A 23,610-nucleotide genomic window follows, 5' to 3' on the forward strand; every position below is an offset into this window, starting at 1 on the left:
AAAGGCTCAGAACAGTGATTCTTAAAGTATAGTTTAGGAACCCCAGGGAGTCTCTGAGCCCCTGTCAGAGATCCACAGGTCAACAACTATTTTCATAGCAAGCCTACGATATTATTTGCCTTTTCACTCACAAGTGCACGGTGGAATTTTCCAGAGGCTACGTGATGTGTGATAACACCACAGACTGAATGCAGAAGTGGATAGCAGAGTCCAGCTGTCTTCTATTAATCTGAAAGTTAAAGAAATTTGCAGAAATGTAAAAATGACACCGTTCTTCCCATGACTTTAAAAAAATATTTTTCATAAAATATTTGATGATTTTCTTAATTATTTTCAAGTGAGTAAGCTAACCTTCTTGCTTAATTTCAAATCCAGTACGTATTGGTAGGTAGAACCACATGAACCAAGGTCCTTTGGGGTCCCCAATGATCTCTAGGAGTGTCGACTGTGAGTTGCAGAGCATACAACAGAAGGTTCTGGGGGATGCGGAAGGACTGGGAGACAGCTCAGATATGGGAATGGAAACAGCCAAGTGGTGACGACAGTCTGGAGGACTAAGGGAAACCTTGAGCTTCTTGTATTGATGGGCAGAGACAGGGTTGAAGGCCACAAAGAGTTCTGAGTACCCGAGTCCTGCATCCCTGAAGGCAGAGGGTCATGATGAGTCTGTGGGTGCTGCCAGGAAGCCAGGGGAACGCCGAGCCAGCTCTTGCTGGGACAGACATGGCACCAGGAGACCAGCCATCTTACCTAGTATTTGAATCCTTAAAGGGTAGTCTGACTGGTACTCCTCACCTGCTCTTCTGTCAAGTGCCCCCTCTGAAGACCAGGCCCCTGTCACAAGTTAGAGGATGATCCACTGCCCCATCCTGCAAGATCTGGAAAAGAGGGTATGGTTTGAGGATGCATCCCCCAATGCCTGCTCCAATGACTAAGGAAAATGAAAGAACTTTTTTTGGAACACCTTCGAGTATTTATTTGGAAAGTTTCCTGTTCAGTCTTGCCTGGAGGTGCAGAGCTGGATCGAGCATGTGCTGATCTCATTGTGACACAAAATATTGGGGTACGTGGTTGGCTATGAACATCTTCCATTGCCTCTGGATGCAAAAGGCCTTCCGAGAGACGAATCGGGCAGTACGATGTCAGCGTCTTCGGAGGTGGCAGTGGTGAGTGGGTTGATGTCTATATAGCAGATTCCTACGTCAGCAGAGAAAAAGTCTGGAGATGGATCCATACCAGTGGTCGGTTGGTGGAGGAGGCAGCCCAAAGAACCTTTAGCTCAAGTCTGCCATTTTGCACAATGGCAGAAGACGCCATGCGCACTATAATTCAAGCGACCGATGCCCCTTGCAGTTGTGTAATGCACAAGTCCTGACATGGGAACCTTCCCTGTGCGTGTCAAAATCTTAGTTTGGCAGCGTTCGCCCTAACGTCTCAGTCTCATCGTGTAAGTGCATGGCATTTACAAATGTTTAAATCTTCCAACCAGATCAACACCACTTCATAATTACAAGACAATAAAAGAGCTTGCAAATATAAATATTTGGGAAAAAATAAAAATGTTTAAAGTGCATTCTAACGTGCCACATTTGGAGAACGCGCTCGGAAGAGCATTAACTTCTCCTACCCCAACCCACTGACCTGTGAGTAGGGACATAAATCAATTTCCCTCTCCATTGGATAACTCTCATCAGCCTTCAAAACATGCCTTACTCATTGTCACCCATTTAAAGGTAATCAGACCATCAGGTCAACAGACTTTCTCTTCACTCTGCACCCCCCTCCAGTAGAGCCCCATTTCTCTGCTCCCCTTCATGGCGAAACTCTTGTAAGAGTTGTTAATATTCCCTGTCTCCTTCTCTCCAACTCTTTCTCTCTCTCTCTCTCTCTTTTTTTTTTTTAAGATTTTATTTATTCATTCATGAGAGACACACACACACAGAGACAGAGAGAGAGAGAGAGAAGCAGAGACACAGGTAGAGGGAGAAGCAGGCTCCATGCAGGGAGCCCGATGCGGGACTTGATCCCGGGACTCCAGGATCATGCTCTAAGGCTGAAGGCGACGCTAAACCACTGAGCCACCCAGGGATCCTACACCTACACCTCTTCAACTCTTTCTCTTGCAGGCCATTCTGACAGGATTTCCTCCCACATCCTTCCATTGAAAGGACGCTCATCAAGGTCACCAATGGGGCTTGGTCAAAGAAAAGTGACTTCTCTGTTCTCCTTTCACTTTTTGACAGCGTTGGACCTACTTGCCCGAGCCTTCCTTCCTGGTACCTCTTCTTCGTTAGGCCTCCACGTCACATTCCCTTGGACTTCCCCCATCTCATTAGCAACTCATTGCTTTTCATTCCTCTGCTGGTAGCTCTTCTTTTATTAGACTCCTCTGTTCTTCCTGGCTTCTCCTCTCTGTCCTTACTCACTCATTAAAGCGTCACACTTGGTCCTTTGACTTTTTTTTTTTAAAGATTTTATTTATTTATTCATGAGAGAACACACACACACACAGAGAGAGAGAGAGAGAGAGAGAGAGAGAGAGAGGCAGAGACACAGGCAGACGGAGAAGCAGGCTCCATGCAGGGAGCCCAATGCGGGACTCGATCCCGGGTCTCCAGGATCAGGCCCTGGGCTGAAGGCAGGAGCTAAATCGCTGGGCCACCGGGGCTGCCTCCTTTGATTTTTAATACCATTTCTAAACACTGAGAGTTCTCAAATTTATCCCTCAAATGTACCCATCCCTCAATGCCATCTCATCTATTCAAGTGTCTATTTGACATCTCTGCCTGGCTCTCACCCAGGTATTTCAAACTTCACAGAGCGACCGCAGAACAATGGATTCTCTTCCTAACTGTACTCTCCATTTTGTCTTTCCCATCTCAGCAAATGGCACCACCATCCATCCCATTGCTTGGACAAAACAAAAAACTGAAGCCTCACCCATGATGCCTATCCTTCCTCACACGGCTAAGCCATCAGAAAGTTTCATCATATCCAATTCCATATTTGACAAATATAATTGCTCTACACCTAATCCAAGTATTATCATCTTTTCTTTGGTCTCCTAAGGCCACCTCTTCAAAAGGACTGCTCTCACTCTTGCCCTTTTTCTAGGTCACCTGCCACCCGCCAGCCAGAGGGATGTTTCTAATGCAGAACTTGGATCATGGTACTTCCTCTCTAAAACCCTCTGATGACCTCCCACTGTGGCCAAACGCTTACCCTGACTTCCTATGTGATCTCACCCCAATCTATTTCTTGAACCTCCTCTTGTGCCCCTATCCACATGTTTTCTATTCTTCCACCATAATGGTTTTCCTCTCATCCCTCTCCCTTACCAAGCTTCTTCTTCACTCAAGGCCCTGTATTGGTCATGTCTTTCATTTGGAACATCCTTCTGTTCCAATGGATTCTTCTTTTCATCATTTAAATCCCATTTAAATCTCAGTGCCAAGGCTACCCTGGCTGAGACCATCCCGGATTACCCTGAATCAAGCATTTCTCTTCCCTGCGGTCACTCCAACACCCTGTATCCTTCTCATGGCAAAGACCAGTATTGAAATGATCTCCATTGTGTGTTCATTTGCATGTTTATTGTTTGATTGCTGCCCTTTGCTGGTAGAGACTTTGTCTTGTTCACCGGCATCCCTAGTACTTGATACCAGTAGGTGGCCAGTCAACTAGTGGACTGACTTGGAATTGTGGGGAGGAATAGTTGAAATCTGGACTGTCCGGGGTAAATTCGTGTAGGATTGCTAAATTCTTTTTCACTTTTAAGATTTTCTCATTCAACTCATTCTCAAATTACAAACTCAAAAAAACTACCAGCCTCTTTCAAGTAGAAGCCAGATCCTTCCCCCTACCGAAAGACAAAAAAAAAAAAAAAAAAAAAAGTGACTAACAACCAACACACCAGAAATACTCCATTTTTCCTAAGGAAAGGATGGTGAGGACAAAAACAAATTTTTGTTTGTATCATCCAAAATTCTTCAAAGAACAAACTTCAGGTTCTTCAGTTTTTGCACTCAGTGCAAGTGGAAGTTTTAAAAGGAGGACAGAAGGAAGGCAAGCCTTTTTCCCATTTGTGTGTGAAGTCTTCCTGCTGTACCAAAGGTCACTGATTTTATATCCTGGTGTTAGATCAGATGCTGAGCTTATTTCTCAAATGGTCCTGTTTTTATGGATGGCGTGGTGCTGTGGATGTATACTGAGTGCTTACGCAAGTTCTGTATCTAGATTGGTATTTATCATTAGTAACTACATTAACTTATTTTATGGCCAGAGCTCTGAGAACCTGAAAAACTATATGTTCTAATGCTGCACAAGCCTGGGCAACCTACCAACCTGTGCTCCTCACAAACTCTGTGCCAGGCATTATTAGCAAAGGATCTTGGATTTTCAGGACCTCTATTTTTCCATCTGTAAAAAGGAGAAAAACGTATGAAAGGCGATGATGCTTTTCTTCATCGGAATGCCTTTAAGACATTGTTTGAGACATTGAAGTATTATGGCAGGAGGTCCAAACTAGAATGCTCAAATTAGCACATATTTATTTTACACCCATTGTATACTACAGATCCTTGAGGCATTAAATGCTCTGATTTTGTAAATTCCAGTGATTTTAATTATTATTCAGAGACAGACACGGTTAATCCTATGGTGTAGCACAAGAGGGCTGAATTGGAATCGGGGAACCCTGCCTTAGCCTTCTTTTACCTTGTGTATAACTCTGGACAAGTCACATCACCCTTTCTGAACTTGGTCTGGTTAGACTTTTGGGGACAGAAACGAATTATGAAGATGGGGTGGGCAGGCATTGTTATGAGAACAAAGGAAAAGAAGAAAAATACACCTCTGGATGAGGAGAAACTGGATGGTGGTTTTGATCCCAAGGCAGCCCAGGGAGGGCCTCTGCTTCTCCCTGTCTCGATGCCACTTGCCTATGGCACATCTAATACCCATTTAGCTGGTTCACAGATGATGCAGCTTCTAGAATCTAGGGTTTAGGTAAAGTCATGCCCTCTCAGCTACTGGTCTGGATACTAGCTCTGTGTGTGTGTGTGTGTGTGTGTGTGTGTGTGTGCATGTGCATTCATTTGTGCATCTCTGTGTGTTTGCATTCCTGAAATGGAATCTGATTGGCTCAGTGTACCTTTTCTGGGCCAGAGTTTGTCACACAAGTTTGTCACAGAGTTTTGCTGCATTCAGTTTAGGTACCTCCCTTGACCTTAAAGGGGCTGCCTAAGGCCTGCCTTTTCAGCAGGGACCTTGATTCGGCCAACTTCCATTCCAGAGGCTGTGGCCACAGCAAGCTGTGCGATGTCTTCCAAAGACCTAGAATTTACATTTCCACAAATGAATTATTCTATTTAAATAGAATAATCTGTATTGGTTTCTCCTAGCAAGATTCTGTTTCCTCAGAAAAGGCAATGTTCCATTGGTGTTTAGATAGAATTTTGGTTAAAAGGTGGGTGCTGACAAGTATAAGACATTGATAGTAATAGTTATTAGACAGAAGCTCTGATTTACACCAAATGTTTGCCACTTCTCATTTTAAGAAAATTCAGGTTACACAATTTGCAACTCTTAGGTTTAGAAGAGACTAACCTCTTTAAACCTCCCTTCTGGTCTTTGAGTACTCTTTTCTGGCTTCCCCGCCAAGCTGGCATCACCTATATTGTGGGTACTTCTCGTCACTAGGGAGTACACTTCTTCCAGAGGGAGCCTCTTTCATCCTTGGGTAAGCCTACCGATTACTTTCTTTCTTGCTGCACAGTGTCTAACCCATCTTTTTTTTTTTTTTTTTTTGTGTGTGTGTGTGTGTGTGTGTGTGTGTGCGTGGTTTTTTTTGTGTTTTTTTTTTTTTTTTGTCTAACCCATCTTATCAACACAGCATCAGTTTGCTGAGTGAATCCATTCATATATTTACTGGGTACACACTTCATGCCAGGCACTGTCTTAGGATCTTGAATGATACCAGTGTGCAGAACAAATTTGTGTTTCTTTTTGTTTTTTTTAAGATTTTATTTATTTATTCATGAGAGACACACAAAGAGAGAGAGGCAGAGACATAGGCAGAGGGAGAAGCAGGCTCCATGCAGCTTCTCCCGGGCTGCCCAAAGCCCGTGTTCCTATGGAGCTGATGTTATGGCCTCGGAGTAAGAGGTGTGGGAGAGAGATACAGTTTCTTTTTTTTTTTTCTCTCTTTTTGAAATTTTTAAAAATTTTTTCATTTTTTATTGGAGTTCAATTTGTCAACATAGCATAACACCCAGTGAGATACAGTTTCTTAAAAAATATAAATAAATTCTGTAACATGTTATAAGGTGATAGACACAACGAACAAAAGAAAAAGTAGAGTCCAGTGAGGGGGATTGGGAAGGAGGAGTGAGCTATAACATGAAACAGAAGGTAGGCCTCCCTGAACAAAGCCTTTTGAAGGAGATGAGGGAGTTAGCGGGGCAGAATGAGCGTGCCCAACCGACCGTCTTCCTGTGGCCCGGTAGAAATATCTCTCCTTGCACTTTCCTGACCTGTGAGATAATGATAATAATAATAATAATAATAATAATAATAATAATAATAATAATAATGGCTTAATTTCTGTTGAAATCCTGCAGAGACTCTGAGCGCTTTCTCCATATGAACTCATCACATTCTCATAGCAACCCCGAGATCACTACTACTTCTATCCCCATTTTCATAGGAGTAAATTGAGGCATAGCACAGCTAAGGAACTTGGCTAGTATCCGGCAGCTAGCAGCAGGAGGAGGTGGGATACAAACTTTGACCTCCTGGGGCCAGGCATTTGCTCTTAAGACTTCAGCACAGCTGCCTTGAGGCAGCTGAAGTCCCAGCCCCTCACGCTTTCCTCTCCCAGGCCCGTGCTGGAGCAGGGGCTTTGCCCTGTGTGTGATGTCTGGGGTGAGAGTCAAAGTCTCTTCATCACCCTGGGGTTTGTACTGAGACTCCTTTAGTATCATTGGACAAGTGGGGCTCACGGGGCCCCAAGGAACTCCCTTGGGCACACCCTGACCTGCAAGCCTTCCTTACTTAGGTTTTGTTAAGGTCACAGTGATCAGAATAAACACTTATTTTTTTTCTTCTCAGTTTTGACATAAAAAGACATATTCTTTTTTTTTTTTTTTTCAGCAAATGTCACTGTGGTTTCAGAGCCTAAGTGTGATGTTTGAGCGGGCAGCATTTTAAAAGTATTTCCTGCTCAACCATAGGGTGAAATTATACAAGCCAGGGAGTCCTGAAAGCAGCAGCTGCCTCAAATTCTTACCACCTGCACAAAAAAAAAAAAAAAAAAAAAAAGAAAAAAGAAAAAAGAAAAAAAGAAAGAAAGAAAGAAAGAAAAAGAAAAAATAATTTTTACATTTTTTTAGTTTTGAGATTGACTGGTTTTCTGTTGTTTCAAACTCTGGGGGACCCTCCAATTCACTAAACCTTCAGCGGGGAAAGAGAATTTAGAAGCTTTAAAAGGGTTTTGCAAACCTAAGGGAGACTTCACTGGAATTATATTTTCATTAATGGACTTAAATGAACTGTTCCTGGAATCTGCCTGGGGACTGTTCCTTGAAGCAACAGTGAAAGTCCCAGGCTCTCTGGCACTGTCCTGAGCCTGAGGAACAATCCCTGGGGGGACTTCGGGGTAGGGCGGCCCAGTAGGGGGGTGAGGCGCAGGTCCCTGGCTAGAGGGTTCCTGGGGGAACCTCGTCTCCTGGGAGCGCTCGCTCTCTCTCTCTGTCTCTGGACCTGTTGCATCCTCCCAGGCTTTTCAAGTTAAGAGCTGGATTTCCTGAAATTGTTGATCTGGATGAAAAGTGCAGGCGCCCCCTCCCCCGCGGAGTGAGAGGCGCTGCAGGGGAGGAGGAGGGTGAGGGGTGAGGTGGGGTGGGGGCGGAGGGAGGGAAACAAATGCTCTGAGTACAGGATAGGAAAAGTGGGAGGAGGAGGAGGAGGAGGAGAGGAGGAGGGAGAGGGGGAGGAGGAGGAGAGGAGGAGAGGAGGAGGGAGAGGAGGAGGTGGGAAAGGAGGAGGAGGGGGAGGGGAGAGGGGAGGAGGAGGGGGAGGAGGAGGGAAAGGAGGAGGAGGGAGAGGAGGAGGAGGAGGGAGAAGAGGAGGAGGGGGAGGGAGAGGAGGAGGAGGGAGAGGAGGAGGGAGAGGGGGAGGAAGGAGAGGAGGAAGAGGGGGAGAGGAGGAGGAGGAGAGGTGGAGGAGGAGAGGAGGGAGAGGGGGAGGAGGAGGAGGGAGAGGAGGAGAAGGAGGGAGAGGAGGAGGAGGAGGGAAGGAGGGGGAGGAGGAGGGGGAGGAGGGAAGGAGGAGGTAGAGGAGGGAAGGAGGAGGAGAGGAGGAGGGAGAGGAGGAGGGAAGGAGGGGGAGGGGGAAAAGGGGGAGGTGGGGGGGAGGAGGAGGAGGGAGAGGAGGAGGAGGAGGGAGAGGAGGAGGAGGAGGAGGGGGAAGAGGGGGAGGTGGGAGGAGGAGTAGAAAAGGAGGAGGAGGAAGAGAAGGGGAGGAGGAGGAGGGGGAGGAGACGCCTTGAGCTGAGGAGGAGGGGGAGGAGGAGGAGGGGGAGGAGGAGGAGGAGGAGGAGGGAAACGTGTCAGCGGCGGGCTGGGGAGCCGGGGCCGGCGCTGGTGGACGGGAGTCGGGGAGTCCGGCGGGAGCCGGCGGAGGCGGGCGCGGCGGGCGCGGCGGGCGGGGCCGAGCGGGGCCGCGCGCGGCGGGAGAGGAGCCCCGGTCCCTCATCGCTCCGGGTGAGAGAAGAGAACTTCCCCGGGAGGCCCGGAAACTTCCCCGGCGCGCGGCGTCCCGGGCGGGGGGGCCGGTCCCGGAGAGCTCGGGTGACTCAGCGCCGGGACCCCGGGCGGTGCGCGGGGAAGCCCCGGGGGCGGCGAGTCCCGGTGCAGCGGGCTCGGATGGGGCCGGATGGGGCCGGCGGGCGGGGACCCTCATCCCGGACCGGCCGGCGACCTCCGGGGGGGTGGGGGGCGTGGGCCGGGGATGCCGCCGGCCGCGGGACCGCGGGACCCGGGCTGTGCCGCAGGTCGAAAAAGAAAGTTTTCCGGCTGCCTCCCGGGCTCTCCGCGGCGGGGCGGGGGGGGGGGGGGCGGCACTGCTGGGGACCTGGGCGCGCGACCTCCCTGCCTCCCGCGTTGCCTGCCCCGGGCTCGCCCGGCTCCCCCGGCTCCCCCGGCTCCCCGGCTCCACGGAGCGCGGCGGCCCGGGGCGCAGCCCGCGACACCCCCCCCCCGCCCCGGCGAGGACCTCGCCCCTGCGCGCCCACCGTGCGCACGCGGGGAGGGGCCTGTGCGCGCAGGGGCCGCCCTGGAGCCCCGCTCGGGTCCCGCGGCCCCGACCCCCGTTGCCGGCGCCCTGCCCCCTCCCCCCGCACCCCGTTCCCGAGGCCGAGCCCCGCAGACTGTGCTGGCAGGGCCCGGCCCGCGGGAGGTCGCCCCCGCCCCCGCCCCCGCGCCCGCGCCCGCCCCGGGTCACACGCCGCCGCCTCGTCCCCCGGGGCCCGGAGCCGCGAGGTGTCGGTCCGCAGGAAGGTGTCGGTCCGCAGGAAGGCGGGGAGCACCTCTGGGCGCCCGGCGGGAGGCCCGTGGGGTCCCGAGAGCGGCCCGAGCGCCCCGGGCGGCCCCCGCGTCGGGCCGTGCGCCCTGGAGCCGGTGCGCGCAGGCCGGGCACGCTCCGAGGCCCCCGCGGGTGCGCGCCGCCCCGGGCACCGGGCGCTGGTGGAGCAGGCCCCGCGCACCCAGCACCGGCCTCGGGGGGCGCCCTCCGGGGACCCTGACATCGGCCCGCGCCGCACGGCTGCCCCGCCGGGCGCCGAGCTCGGGTAAATCGCTGTCGGGGGAAGGCGCCGCTCTGGACGCCGCGGGGCCGCAGGTGGGTCCGGAGGGGGAAGCGGAGCTGGCAGATGCTCAGGTGGCCTCGCTGGAAGCCTCGGGGCCTGGCGGGGTCCCCAGGAGGACGGCGGGCGGTGCAGCGGGCGCCCTCCCTGCGGAGCGTGGCTGCGGCCGAGCTGCTCCCCCCACCGAGGGGGCTGGTGAGAGCGCTTTCCCTCGGCAACCACCAGGTGAAGGCAACGATGCTTCATCAGTGCACACAGGTTGTCTTTGGTTTTTCGAGCCCTGACCACTGTCCTTTCGGTACTTTATGGACGCTTCAAACAGCCAGAGCCAGAAATAGTGGAAAGAAGAAAAAAAAAAAAAGAAAGAAAAGAAAAGAAAAGAAAAGAAAAGAAAAGAAAAGAAAAGAAGGAGGGAAGGAAAGAAAGAAAGGAAAGAGAGAGAGAAAGAAAAGAAAGAAAACAGAGGGAAAGAAAAAGAAAGAAAAAGAAATAGAAAAAGAAAGAAAAGGAAGGAAGGAAAGGAAGAGAGAGAGGGATAAAGAAAAAAGAAAGAAAGAAAGAAAACAAAGAAGGGAGGGAAGGAAGTAAAGAAAGAAAGGAAGAGAGAAAGAAAGAAGACAGAGAGAGAAAGAAAAAGAAAGAAAAAGGAGGGAGGGAAGGTAGTAAAGAAAGAAAGGGAGAGAGAAAGAAAGAAAAGAAAGAAAAAGAAAGAAAGAAAAGAGAGAGAAAAAGAGAGAAAGAAAAGGAAGGAAAGGAAGATGGAGAAAGAAAGAAAAAAGAAACAGAAAGAGAAAGAAGGGAAGGAAGGAAAGAAAGGAAGAGAAAGAAGACAGAGACAGAGAAAGAAAGAAAGAAAGAAAGAAAAAGAAAGGAAACAAAAGGAAAGAAAGAAGGAAGGAAGGGAGGGAAGGACGGAAAGAAAGAAAGGAAGAGAAAGAAGACAGAGAGAAAGAAAGAAAAAAAAAGGAAGAAAGACGCTTAGAAATGAGCTAGTCCATCCGCCTTAATGCTCCAGGCTTTAGAGAAACTCCCTTGTTCCGTAAGGAGGAGACCTCCTTTCTTTCAGATGCAGAGGCTCATGGATGTATATCTCGGTGCATGAGACTTCAATAACGATTGGTATTTGAATGTTATAAAAATGTTTCCTTTATTTAAAAAAGGAGGAAGGGGTGGGGGCCAGCACCTCGTGAGTTATTATTATGTCTTCAGCTTTGCCTTCTGAGACATTGGTGATACCATCTGCACCAAAACAGTGATGAGGAAGGAGGGTACCGTTAGATCCCCAGCCCTACAGGGGTGAGCCCGCGGAGTAGTGTGTCCGAAGCCACACGCGCAGGGCTGGAGCTGAGGATGGGGTCTGGGCCTGTCGCTCCGGGCCTCCAGTGGCGGCCAGTACTGGACACCTTCCCTTTAGTTTGTTGTTTCTCGGTGGTTGATTAGATCACCTTCTCGTTGAGTAACTTGGTGGCTTCTTCTTTCTTATTTTTTCTCTACGTCACATAGTACCACAGAATGACTCAATTACTGAAGGGGGGAAAAAAAAAGCCCTAATCTTGTATTTAGAAAACTGTTACACAGGCACCTGAAAATACCCTGCTGGCGGTCCAGCCCTAGATGTCGTCATCCTCAAGTTTGCTCATCGACAGTGTATGTGCAGCGTTTCGACCTTTTATCCGCAGAGAATTGAACTATTAGGACTTTGTGGATGTCTTAATAATTTCTCGATCCTCATTGCTTCCTGTGGTCATTCCTTTTGTAGGGCCCTTGTACGCGGTCAGGTATACTGAAATCTTTCTTGAATTGCAGCCTTTTTTCCCTTTCAATCACTTTCGCAGAGCTAGACCACTACAGAGTTGATTCGAGACATAGGGTGGGAGCGTCTCGGAGAGATCCCTGCTATTTAATGTTTCTCATTAAAAGTTGGTTCTCGGGGCACCTGGGTGGCTCAGATAGCAGGGCGTCTGCCTTCATCTCAGGTCATGGTCTCTGGGTCCTGGGATCGAGCCCCACATCAGGCTCCCTGCTTCTCAGGGAGTCTGCTTCTCCCTCTCCCTCTGCCTCTGCTCATGTGCTCTCTCTCTCTCTCTCTCTCTCTCTCTTTCTCTGTCTCAAATGAACCAAAAAAAAAAAAAAGTGCCCTAGAACTGCCTCTCTTTATGCAAATGTTGAAAGTACAGCTTATAGACCATATCATTTGTTAACAAGTCAGTGTGAATTAGTATCTCAATCACCGAAGATAGAGAATACAATTATTTCGCGGATTTGGGGCCAGGTTAGGAATTTGGGACAGAGAGCGTGATAGCCTGGTCAGCAGAAGGCAGTGTTTTACAAAGGAAGATTCCGCTTTGCAGCCAGGAAGGAGGTTGGGAGTGTAAAATGATGCAAAGCAATGATGAGACATCAGAGGTGACCTTGAGTTGATTATCATTTTTATCAGGGCCTGGGGATCCAGGGTGTACTTCGAAACTTGTGCAGTGAAAACATCCAGGCCGGCTTATTTCTTGGGCGACTGCTATGAGCCAGGTACAGCCATGGTGATGCCACTCGAGCCTCTCGGCAGCCTGAGCGGGTGAATATTATTTTCCCTATTTTAAGATGTGCACACAGAGGCTCAGAGAGGTTGGTTCCTCTCCTGACATAACAGCCATTAACTTAAGCCCCTTGTTCTTTCTAGTACGTTTTGATATCTACCGTTGAAGGCCTTCTGTGAAGAATCCAGGGTGCCAAGTACTCAGGGGAGTCCTGGTGGTTCACACGGAAGCTTCTGGATTGGAAGTGGATACCCCAGCAGTGTAGGAGCTCTAAAAAGGAGGGGATAGGAGGTGGAAGAAGGAGGGAGGCCCTGCGGACACTTTGAATATAGCGAATTACTGGCCTCGGTCTGGCAGGGGCTGGCTCTCACGCCCACCTGAAGCCGGCCCTGGTCATTGGCTTGCCTCATGGGGTACCCAGAGGGGGCAAGCGGGGCAGGACCCCCACCTGCCTCGGCTGTATGTGATGACGCCCGGTTGGAAACCCCAGTTTATAGGCGGTTTAAATTAGGGAGCTCCTGAGACCTGTTTCCATTTTAATTGGACTTGGCCTTTTGTGGTAATAGTCACCCAATCTCTGTCTTTAAATATTCTTTTCTTATGCTTTGCCAGTTTATGGCCTTTGTAGATCAATCCTTGGATTTCATTTAGAGGAGAGAGAGGGGTGGGGGGGAACCCAGCAAAGGTTAGTGATTACCTAAATTGGATTAAGTTCTGTCTAGCAGCGTTTAAAGAAATGTTGCTTGCTCTCTAATTACCATCAACTAGGAATTTAAACGGTCTATTAAATTTAAGCTGACGTTTGTTTTTTTTTGTTTTTTTTTTTTTATCCAGGGTAGTTCTAGTTCTCACATATTCTAGGATTTTGGAGGCTTTTTTTTTTTTAATTCTTTAAATGTCTACAGAGTGCTCTCTTCCTCCCCACCTTTTAAAAATATTACATTTCTGTAGCAGGATAATAAATGATGTTGTTATATACTGGCTTCGTTGAAAAACGGAAGCTCCCAGCCAGGTTCATCAGGCTCTGTTAGCCTCTGGAAAGCAAGCCGGTGAACTGGGTTCTTTGTGGGAAAGAAATTTAGGGACTCCTATGTGAAGCTTTTTGGATGGAATGTGGCTTGCCCCTTTCTTTATCTGTATAGCAAAAGGATAGGCCTGTAATGAAAATCAGCTACCTTTACTCTGTGCTTGAGCTTTGAGTGAAAAATCCGAGTGTTCTTCATCAAAGTGGGTGGTGTGTGTGCTTTTTTGGGGGCTGGGACTGGGGTAAAGCAAATGAGGCATCAAGGGTGTAACCATAAAACGCATGACCCTGAGACATGGTGCCTCCCTTGCCTTGTCCTCTTCATGCTGATGGATGACCTGTGCCCACAGATCACAGGTTTCAGGGTTTCAGAGAGTTATAGGACTCACCAAAAAAATCCCTCCTTTTTTTTTGTCCACGGCCCACGGCAACCGGTCGTACACGTTTGTATAATTTATTTTGCATATGATCGTATGCTACCTAAAAGCACGTATTACCTCTCTAGGCTTTCATTCTCTTTCCCTTGCCTCAATTTTGGGGTATAAATATATGATTTTTTCTAATGCATTCATCAGCGTTCTGGTTTCGCTTTGGCTGCTTGCCAAATGGTGCCTGGAGCAGCCCCCCGTTTCTCGTTTACCTCCTCTAGCTTGATTGGTTCTTTTTTTTTTTTTTTTTTTTGACACAGGCTGAGTTCTGTGTTTTGTTGAAGGCATCTGTGACAGCAGTTAGGGTTCGGTTTTTAGCAAATGCTAGGATGAGGGAGCACCTTGGGCTCCCTCGTTCAGGAACTAAAATATATGTCACCTTAAGGTGAGCCTGGAAGGATACCCGAAAGAAGCATTTGTTTCTGTCTGCTTCCCAAGGACTGGGGGCGGGACTCCAGCAAGGGCTGGGATGCGTGTGTGTGTGTGTGTGTGTGTGTGTGTGTGTGTGTGTTGCTCTGATCTCAGCTGCCTCAGACCCTGTCACAACTTGCTCATGCCCTCAGCTGCAAGAATCCTCGGTGGAAACCCATTAATGCTCGCTGTCGAACTCCACATACGCCTTTGGAACTGGTTCACTGTCATTCCCCAGGTGTCTCTGGGGGAGACTACGTCAACTGCCACCGTCACTTTGGGGAAGTTCTACAACAGCGTGCCAGCTGCTGGAGTCCCCCGCTGTGGAGCCCTGTGGCCCCTTTCACTGTGAAGTATCCCCAGGCCAAATTGGTGGGTAAACGAGGTAATCCTTGGTGGTGCTCTGAGAAGATTTTTTAAAATTCTTCACCAACAGGACAGTCAGCTTCCTGGGACGCCCGGGTGGCTCGGCGGTTGAGCATCTGCCTTCGGCCCAGGGCGTGATCCCGGGGTCCTGGGATCGAGTCCCCCCATCAGGCTCCCTGCATGGAGCCTGCTTCTCCCTCTGCCTGTGTCTCTGCCTCTCTCTGTGTCTCTCAGGAATAAATAAATAAAATCTTAAAAAAAAATAGGATAATCAGTGACTCTCAAGACACCCCGAAAGGTGTCGGTATCAACCTTGCAGAGAGGGGAAGCTGCTGAAAGAGTCCATGCGTCGGTCCTAACTGGCATCTTGGAGACCACGCAGGTCAAGGACCTGAGATCTGGGACCTGATCTTGACTCCGCCAGGGGCAAGCTCAGTTGCCCTGGGGCCTGTTCCCCTAACTACAAAAGAATGGGATTGGCCCTCCGCTGCTTAAAATATAAAAATTAGGCGACTTGTTAACTCAAGTTTCCAGCTTTTTAAAAACAAACAAACAAACAAAAAACAAAACCCGAGATGACTGGATTCTCTAACACGGTGCTGTTAGAATCGAGTTTACCATTCCCGGCTTCAGGCCTTCCTGTCTTTGTGTTCAGGGTAGTAGGTGCTCACGAAATCTTTGTGGAAATATGATTTTTTTTTCATCCTGTCCTTGTCCATCACAGATGGGAAGGGCTACTGGAGCTTCTGAAGCGCTTACCTCTGAGAGCTTGTGTTTCCTTCCCGACGGTTCCTTTCTAGGCTCCAGCATCTTTAGAGTCACTGGCAAGAAAATGAGGAGCCTGTGTTTTTCACTGGACCCCTTACTAGCTCTGCCTTGTAACCGCAAAAGGTGATCTACACTTTCGTCCCTGCACCCATCTCCATTTACAGCTGTCAACTTGCGTTCATAACGTTACTTCCGAGCGTTTGTGGCATGACCCTGGCCCCGTGGAAGCAGGTAGTTGATGCTCCTGTACCCTCTCTGCTTCCTCTTCTCAGATCCCGGCACCCGCTGGACCTCCTGATGTTTGGCTGTTGAATGAACTTGAGGTGACCCCACGACCTCTGTGAAGTGATAAGATCCCGAGAGCCCCTTCAATTTTATGAGTCTCTATTCAACGCTCTTTATACTTGGCTACGTGACACAGAGGGAAGTTTCCTTTCCCTTGATCTCATTTTTCTCATGAAAAAGCATCACCTCCTGTTCCTGCCATGGGAGGGTGAAGCTTATTATTATTATTATTATTTTTACCAGATAGCACAAGTTAATCTAGAGCACATTTCCAACCACGCTGAAAACTCCTATTGTCTGCGAGACGGTAGCTGTGGAGCGCCGTGTCCCCCACCAGGCTAAAACCGAGGTGGGAAGTGTCAGAAGTGGAACTGCTCACGTAATGGTCAGTCTCAGCTACCGCTGCTGTCTAGACGTTACGGTTTATCATCCGGAGGCCCTGCCCCACCACTCTGGATGCCACTTAGGGGGCCGCACCCTCGCAATTTGCTCTCCAAGAAACTCGATCCTTCTAGCGGGGCTCATAGATGAGTAAATAAGATGTGTGGTGACTCCCCACAGTTTTGCTTGACTTACACCAAAGGAGGGGATTTTTTTTTTTTTTTCTGGTGATTATACGGTGGTTTGCAGGCCAGGGCGATGGAGACGATCTGATGGAGTAATTACTGCTCGCTGGATCGGGATGGTCAGGGCCTTGAGTCCTGTGGGCATTGAGGAGAGAGTGCTAAGCAGAGGTGAGCACTTGAGCTCACCTCCTGTTTGCACTAATATTTACTGTAGCTGAAAATCACATTCTCAAGACTCTTCTATCTGCGTTGGTTTCTAGTGGAGCTTTGAGAACGTTGTCTCATTCTTCCCGTGGAGCCTCTTCCATCGTCCAGATGTGACCCTTCGCATTTTCTCGTTTGTGGGAGCGTCTGTCCCCAGGCTGGCTTTTGTCCCCTAAGAGTTTCGAAGTTGGGTCCTTAATCAAAACAAGAGCTCTGCTCCGCTGCAGGGACCAGGGCCCGGACGCTACACTCACCTGCACACAGACCCCGGAATCCGGGCCCACGAGGCCAAGATCCACCTGCCCATGGACAGTACTACTTGGGCGGATCCCAGTTCAGTCATCCTGGGAGATAATTTTTTCTGGCTCCTCAGAAAAGAGGAGGCCACCCAGCTGGGTGGCCTGGAGAGCCAGGTGTGATGTTTACCTCGTGCATGCCCAGTGGTGTGCTCGAGGCAGGATACGGCAGGCAGTGAGGCGGGCCAGGTCTTGGCCTTTGGGGAGCTTACATGCCATCAGGGCTAGTCAGTGAGCAAGTGAGCAAACACGATGACCTCACGAGCTGGTGGGGCCATGAGAAAACAGAGCCTCCTTCCAGTGAGAGACAGAGTGTGCTTGCTGCCCGAGCCCTGCAAGAAGCTGTTGATGTGCATGAAGGGAGGCCAGGGCGGTGGTCACCTCTCACCTCTGCTTAAAACAGAGCAGTTAGGAGCTCAGGCCCTGGAATGAGGTAGGATCCGACTCTTGGTCCCTCTTACTAACCTTCTGCCTTTGGACAAGTTAATCCCCGTGCTTCGGTTTCTTCATGTGCAACCTGGGAGGCGTAAAACCTGCCTTGTTAGGTTCAAGCGGGAGATGGACTGAGATGCTAGCTGCAAATAGAGGCTTGCCACCATCCTGACCATCCTGATGAAAGCTAGTGTACGCTTTTCAGTGCCAAGTAGAGTAAGATAGTCGTGGTAGGTGACTTGCAAAGCGGTCTCAGCATGCTTGAATACCCACTTCTGACTTGGTTTCCGTCTGGTGGGCTGGGGTGGGGAGTGTGGGGTTCAGATCGAGTTTCCCGGGTTGGATCAGTGTGGTTCCGTTTCTTGTGTGTTTCTCCTAGTGGTCCCCTGCACACTTCTGGCTTGGCCCATGTGAGGAGTGTGTATGAGTGTGTCTGTAATACGTAGGGATGCTGGCGGTTCTAATGCGGGATCAGTGATGGGGTAGGAGTGAGATGAGACAACTGATTAGTTAAGAAGCTGGTCAACTAGATGATGTGGTAGGTGGGCCCTGAAACACCTACTAGGCTGGTTGTGGGTTTGTGCGGCGTCGGGGCGGGGGGTCATCTGCTGCTCTTAGAGGATAGTTCTATAGGGCAGTCAGGGTAGGGGCTGAACGGACAGCTGGCGACACTGAGGTTCTCCTGGCCTCCAGCTAGACCGGACTCTCCACCAACCCATCAGCTTGCAGACCTCAGGAAGGGAAGTGACACCTGATTTAGGCCCCAGAGAAAGGTGTGAGAAGGCTGGTGGTCCTGGCAGTGATGCAATACAGTAAAGGTCCCAAACCTGTATGTTAGGTGCCTAGGGTGCTAGTCAGCTTGGTGACCTCGTTGCCGACACTTATAAATCACGAGATTTCACATTTTAAAAAAATCTGGATTTATGACATCTCTTGGGAGATTCAGATCTGGCGAAGCTGAACTTGTGTCCCGAGGTGACAAAAACCAGATTGGATTGAGTGGTGACCGCCTCCTTTAGCCTGGGCGGGTCCAGCCCGCCCTCTGTGACATTCCACAAAGTATGGCAAGTATGTGACGCATCGTGGAAAAAAGGAAAGAAGTCAATCTTCCTTTTGTTTGTTTTTGTTTTTGTTTTTCTGACCTGTGTGTCCCTGTACGAGGCAGCTCCTCTTGCAGAAGTGCTGAAGAAATAAATCTGTGTCGAATGAATGAATGAATGAATGACCTCTAGTTGATAGATCACTTATTTGGGATCAGAAGCCAAGTTCAAATCCTTACTTCTTCTAAGGCGCTGAGTGATTTGGAACAAATCAGTAACCTTTATGTTTTGTCCTTTTGTGGGGGTTGGGGAGGCATCGCTGTTGTTCTTACGTACTTATCTGAGTAAGTCGTACGTTTTCGAGGTTTCAAAATCCAGAGGTGCAAACAGGTTTACAGAGAGAAGTCTTGCCTTCCATGTCCCTGTCACTCAGCTCTTTGCTTTGAGGGCAACAGGTGTTCTCAGTTTCTGGTTTGTCCTTCCGGAGATACTTTATGCAGTGCGACGAAATAGGTAAATAGTCTTTTTCATCTATTTCACTTAGATGGTAGCAGAATATACGCGTGATTTCTGTGTTTAGCACACTTGGATGGGAGGGCGCACCAGTCAGGACACAAAGAGTTTTCTCGTTCTTTCTTAGAGCCGCGTAGGACTCCAGCCTGTGGGACACCCAAGTTTTACATAGCCAGTCCTCTGTTGCCGGGCATCTAGGTTATTTCCAATCTGTTGCTGTCGTAAGGAAGGCGGTAGTCAAACTCCTGGTTTTGTAAGTCACTTGACATGCCTAAAACTTCTGGAAGTCGAATTGCTAGGTCAGAGAGCGCAGCCTTTGTCCCTGTGGCAAATCTCAGATGTCCATGCCTTGCCGCTGGCCCCAAAGTGCCCTCCTTCCAGCAACGTGCGAGAGCGCCTGTTGCCCCAAACCCTAGTCCTGGGTCATCTCTTGGAACCTGCAAGGGTTTTGTGAAGAACACAGTGTGTTATGAAAGTATGAACACTCGCTATATTTGGGGCGGTGGGGGGTGCTTGGATGGGCCCGAGCTATGATCTAGGTTAACTGGTGGAGATGCATACCCCAGCCATTTGAAGATGAGGACACTGTGAGTCGTTTACTCAGGTCACCCAACTAATCCACCGTAGAGGCCGGATTCAATCGCAGGTTTGTCAGATTTCAATACCGGTAGGTAAAGCCTTTAATTTTGGGTGCTGGTGTTCTCAGCTGACACGTTACCCGTGGTTCCCGTGTCTCCTGGAAGTAGTACCTCTCATGTGGCCGGGTCACTTGCTCATTCCTCAAGTGTGTGCAAAATTCCTGCACTGTGCTACGCACCTGGGAACAGCATAGATATAGTCTCTGCCTTCACGGACCTCACAAAAATAGTAAGAACTGATTCTGTAGTCCTTTATTGGGTGACAAGACAACAGAGGGGGTGGGGGTGAGGAGGGTGGTCTGTGGGGTCATGTGACCTAATCAGGTGTGAGGGGAAAGAGTTCTCTGCGCAAGCGAAAGACAGGTGATAAAGGGTCTTATGGGTCAGGGTGAAATCAGAGAGGGACACAAACCATAAGAAAGTCTTGATCATATGAAACACATTGAAGGGTGCTGGGGGGGAGGGGGGACGGTGTAACTGGGTGATGGGCATTAAGGAGGGCACGTGATGGGATGAACACTGCATGTTATAGAAGACTGATGAGTCACTGACCTCTACCTCCGAAACTAATAATACACTATATGTTAATTGAATTTAAATAAATTCTTAAAAGTTTTTTAAAAACACTTATTCATGAGAGACACAGAAAGAGGCAGAAACATAGCCAGAGGGAGAAGCAGACTCCCTGCGGGGAGGGGAACCTGATGTGGGACTTGATCCCAGGACCCCGGGATCATGACCTGAGCCACCCAGGTGCCCCTAAATATTTTTTTTTCAAAAGCGTCTGTGGGTTTGAGCCTGGAGAAGTGGATAGGAAGTATTTCACACTGAGGGCATAGTATGTGTGAAGGTCCTGGGGCAGGAAAGAATAGGTGGTGTTGGAGGACATGAGGGAAGGCCAATGAGCCGGGGTGGAGAGTGGCAGGACGTGACGGGATGACGATGGAGTTTGGGGATTTATTCTTGAGAGCTGTGGGGAGCCTTCAAAGGCATCGAAGCAGCAAAGGGAGGTGGCACCCAGGCCCCTGGGCGGTGGGGTTCTTGGCATAAGCTGTATGACCTTAGACAAGGCAAACATTGGGCACATCCATTTCCTTCTCTGTAGGGTGGGGCTGGCAATGCGCACAGGCTCTCAGAATATTTTGAGTGTCCCACACGGTAGGCAGTAGGCCCTTCATTTAGACTCCGTGCCCGTGAGCGCACTTGTCACATGCACGTGTCCCCAGGATGTGAGGCACTCTGATGCTTTCTGTCCTAATCTATGAAAGGCTTTGGCCAACACCCCCACCATTCATTGTGGAAATACTGGAGGAATAGGTGACGTGTGTGCCTCACGGCTGGCGCTCACCCGTGGCCCCGTCGCTCCCCTGCCAGGCGTTCCCATAAGGAGGATTCTGGGCGGCCAGAGAGCAGGTCGGTCAGGTTCCGTGACAGTATCTGCATCCAGACGGTGCTTAAGGACGCTGGCGCTTCACCTCTGCGGCCAGGTCCCAGGGCCGGGGCTGCGGGCAGGGCCTCCCAACTGCAGGGGCTCCAGGGCGGGGGGCGGGGCGGGGGGCATGTGAATTGGGCCGTCTACGCGGTTCCCCCGGGAGCTGGCTTCTCCTTGTGTTCACATCCGATTGTGAGCTGAGTTTTCTTTGACATGTTTGTTACTTACCCTCAGGATGGCTTTTTCCTGGAAGCCTCAGAGTCATTATAAGCCACTCACTTCTTTAAGTTGCGTCACGGTCCTACTTCCCTTTTCAGGGCCTTAGTGGAATTTATTTGCATTTCCTACCAAGTGCACTACCCTCTTCTGCCCGCAGGCCTGTGTGCCCCGCTCCCCGGGCCCTGGCCCTGGCCCTGGCCGCTGGGGGGAGAAAGCCAGGCGCCGCATTTTTTTTTTTTCCTCCAAGAAACATCTCTTAGATCCTATATGTGGAGGTTTTCAAAGAAACCCCTGTGCAGTGAGCCTGGAGGAGCAAGGCCAGCGATGACACCGATGACCCTCTGGCCACCACGGCCCTTCCTGTAGCCAGGACCCTAGATTTCCACATAACTGAACGTAAGCACCCCAAACTTGACCATTTATTTTTTCCTAAAAAATATTTTATTTATGTATTTGAGAGACTGATCAGGAGAGAGAGAAGGAGAGCAAGAGAGAGAGAGAGCGCACGAGCGGGGAGGAGGGGGACGGGCAGAGGGAGAGGGAGAAGCAGACTCCCCACTGAGCAGGGAGCCCGATGTGGGACCCGACCCTAGGACCCCGGGATTAGGACCTGAGCCGAAGGCAGATGCTCAACCAGCACTTAACCGATGGAGCCACCGAGGCACCCCGAAAGTTAACCGTTTGGATCATTTTATTTTAGTTTTTTAGATTTTATTTGAGAGCGAGCAAGCACACAAGCAGGGGGAGGGGCAGAGACAGGGAGAAGCAGGCTCCCGATGCGGGGCTCGATCCCAGGACCCTGAGATCATGACCTGAGCGCAAGGAAGACGCTCAGCCCATGAGCCCCCCCAGGTGCCCCCATTTAGATCATTCTAGAAGTACATTTTGCACCGTGTTACCCGCATGGGCCCTTCCCAGGAGAATAGGCACAGAGCACTGGTTTCTCGAACCTAGAGCCTTTAGGCAAAGAGCGTTTTGTGATGGTGGCAGTGGTGGTGGTTGTGGCTGATCTGTGTCCCCCCCAACCCCAACTGCCGTCTGTTTAGAACCTAGCTCCCAGCACTTTCCAATGTGACTGTATTTGGAGGCAGGGCCTTTGAAGAGGTGCTGAGGCAAGAGGGGCCTGTCAGGTGGGCCTAATGCAGTCGACGGGCACCCAGACGGAGGTGCGCACGCGGAGGGAAGGGGGCCGTCTGCGAGCCAACCAGGAGCCAAGGGCCAGCCCTGCCAACACCCTGATCTTGAGCGTCGAGCTTCCAGGACTGAGGCAAGTCGTTTCTGTTGCTCACGTCCTGCAGCGTGTGGGCTCCGGTGAGCGCAGCCCAGCGGGCTAATGCAGCTGCGGTGGTGGGATAAAGAGGAGCCACAGGGAGTGTTTATCAAGCACCTCCTGGGTATATGGGGACGACTTTAAGCCTCCGTTGAGTCCCCTCATGTGGATCCTAAGTCACCCGCCAGGTCACGGGCGAGTGATGGCGCTCGGGCCAGCTCTGGCCCCTTTGCCCGGGCCCTTCGCTGCACCTGGGTCTAGCCCAGGTCCTGGAGCCCTGCCAGGCTCTCATCACCCCAACTCTCCAGAGTCACTCTTCCCATCCCTCTTTGCACAGATGTCCAGACTGGGGTTCAAAGCGCCCCCCCGGCCACACGGGTGAGTGTTCATTCCGGGTGGCTGCAATGAGAAAGTGCCCCAAGCTTGGTGGCTGCACGCAGCCGTAGTTGCAGAGGTGCAGAGCCCAGAAGCGGGGTGTCACAGGGCCGGATACCTCCTCTAGAGGCACTGCGGGAGGACCCCCTTCTCCTCCTTCCAGTGGCGGCTGGTGGATGCTGCGTCTTCTGCTTTTGTGTCATAAGGATGCATGTGATGGTATTTATGGCCCACCTGGAAAATCCAGGATGAGCTCCTCTCTCAAGATCCTTAGCGGAGTCACAGCATTGGCCATCTAACAGGATATCGACAGGCTCTGGGGACTAGAAGGGGAGCGTATCTTTGGGCCACCAGTTTTTCTGTCACTGTTGGTGACTAGCAGAACAAGCCCTGATGCCAGGGCTTTGCCTGATTCCAGAGCCACCTGTGGGCCACTCATCCTTTGGAGCTTCGGGCGTGAGACCCCCCGACTCCCCTGCTGGGGCACTATTTCTGCTGTAGTGGCAGTGGGTGTTAGAGGCACAGGGTCCCTGAGACTGGCCCATGTGCACATTCTTTGCAGCAATGAACAACTGGAAACTACCCAAATACACATCCACTGGGGATGGGTTACATTAAGTACGGTATCCCCTAAATGGAATAAAGGGGCCGGTGAAAATAATGAAGTAGATCACTCTAGGGTGATACGGGAAGATAGCCGCAATGTGTTAAGAGGAAAGAACAGATTACCATTTTCATTCAAATATTGTGCAGACACGTGTGTGTTGTTAAAAATCTCACTAAAATAAAATTCACTGGGGGCACCTGTGTGGCTCAGCGGTTTAGCGCTGCCTTCAGCCCAGGGTGTGACCCTGGGGTCCTAGGATGGAGTCCCACATCGGACTCCCTGCAGGGAGCCTGCTTCTCCCTCTGCCTGTGTCTCTGCCTCTCTCTCTGTGTCTCTCATGAAT

At 50.4% G+C, this 23,610-nt stretch overlaps 1 protein-coding gene across 12 annotated transcripts in view; it reads left to right on the top strand.

The window, feature by feature from the left end:
- PRR5L (proline rich 5 like) overlaps window positions 1–23,610 on the top strand; it is a 141,984-nt gene that overhangs the window by 62,655 nt on the left and 55,719 nt on the right. For 2 of the 12 annotated variants that reach the window (XM_077863631.1, XM_077863632.1), the window contains exon 1: window positions 20,952–21,411. The exons of 1 other annotated variant lie outside the window; for it this stretch is intronic. The gene's annotated coding sequence lies outside the window, so the exon portion shown is untranslated. Of the gene's footprint in view, window positions 1–8,679; window positions 8,763–10,527; window positions 12,432–12,536; window positions 12,655–14,408; window positions 14,629–15,422; window positions 15,514–15,662; window positions 16,061–17,063; window positions 17,175–20,951; window positions 21,412–23,610 lie in introns of those variants that run through there. 9 more of the 12 variants (XM_077863624.1, XM_077863626.1, XM_077863634.1 and 6 more) reach the window with 9 other exon arrangements.

This window comes from Canis aureus, chromosome 21, assembly GCF_053574225.1.
Source record: "Canis aureus isolate CA01 chromosome 21, VMU_Caureus_v.1.0, whole genome shotgun sequence".
Taxonomy (NCBI): Eukaryota; Metazoa; Chordata; class Mammalia; order Carnivora; family Canidae; genus Canis; species Canis aureus.